Genomic DNA, 1,586 nt, shown 5'->3' with positions numbered 1-1,586 from the left:
ATAGATCGCACACAGGTTATTATCACCAACCATGTGAAATGCAACACAAAATATCCTGGAGCACCGTCGGTGTATAGTATGCCTATGGCTTACGCGAGAAGGTGTGTCGGCTAGAGTCAATAGCTGGCGTCTCAAGCATACTAGATCGGTCTCCAAATATCATTTCAGTGTTCAATCGTCGCTGGTGAAAGATGGGCACGTGGACCCGCGTCGTGAGGGGAACTTCGGTGGCCTACTCCGACGAGAGCGTAGCCACAGCCGCCATGCGCGTGCTAACAAGGTGCATGAGCATGGCCAAAATATGCGACCGGGCGGCCAAGGCAGCCCAAATGGCCGTTGTTTCTTCTCAGGTGGCGGCAGCAACATCTGCCTCGGGGATAGCAACTGGAGAGAGTGACACAATAGCTGTCCATTCCGTAGCAGTGGCCTTAGCCCTGATGGAGGCCTCCCACGACCATGTCGAGGCCGCCCACACCTAGCTCCTTGCGGTCCCCACACAAATCGAATGAAGCTTCTCCGACAACGGTCGGCAACCCATGGCCAAAGAGCTGGCAATCGCCTAGAACGTTCGAGCAGCCGTCTATTCCTCCACCGCATACCTTGCGACGACGGAGCCCGTCCATGCCTAGATCATGGCCGCCCATGCCCAACTCGTGGTGGCCTTTTCCAAAGAGATGGCGGATGCGGATGGCGATATGCTTTCCGAGTATGGTGCGATGGATTCCATGGATCCCCTTCCCCAGGAGACCACCGGGCGCGAGCTGGACATGGAGGCGGCGGCGGAGATCGACGAGCACTAGCCGTAGTACTAGTACTCTTTGTTTTGTTTAATGAAGAGTGCTGGTCTTTAATTTGTTAGAGTAATGTTTAGGTCAGTTAGCTCTATTTAATTGCTGAACTTGCTCAATTAAGAAGTGTGGGTGTGTTGTATCTCCTTTGTGTACCCAAATTATGCAATGACGTGGATGACCACCGTAACCAGGGAAATTCGGACCAATTTTTTTTACGTTCAAACTCATCATGCATGGGTTAAGCTATCTGAATCGTTTGTGATGTTCACATATCGTACATAGTTTTGAATAAGGGACCATGTCTGATGACACTTTGCTCGCTAGTTTTTTCGCTGAAGAGATTCCAAATTTTCGGCTTCCACAAAAATATCTACCTCCCCACCCCCTCCCCCTTACCAAAAGCCACATTTCCCTATTTCCCCTTCCTTTCCAAGTTGAAACCTTCACTCCTTGCTTGCAGCGCCGCCTCCTCGCCGGCAACCCTCCTTCACACTGCTCGGCCTCGTCTATCCAGGCAGGTAATCCACACCCGACCCCCATCCTCCTCCTCCTTCAACATCCCACATGCCTCGACCGCCGGCGCGAGCACGCCACCTTCCACCCAAATCACCGACCCCTCCACCAAATAAGAGCCACGCTAAGCCATGGTGCACGCAATATAGCTAGGATCTCAAGGAGCATTTGGCAGTGAGAAGCAAATCGCGGTCGCACGCGTGGTTGAGGTCGTGATGGCTGCCATTCGTGCCGACCCCTAGATCTTGGAGGAGCACCTTGCCATTTGCTAGCTACACCGGT

This window comes from Triticum dicoccoides, chromosome 4A, assembly GCF_002162155.2.
Source record: "Triticum dicoccoides isolate Atlit2015 ecotype Zavitan chromosome 4A, WEW_v2.0, whole genome shotgun sequence".
In the NCBI taxonomy this organism is placed as follows: Eukaryota; Viridiplantae; Streptophyta; class Magnoliopsida; order Poales; family Poaceae; genus Triticum; species Triticum dicoccoides.
This window is presented reverse-complemented; position numbering follows the sequence as displayed.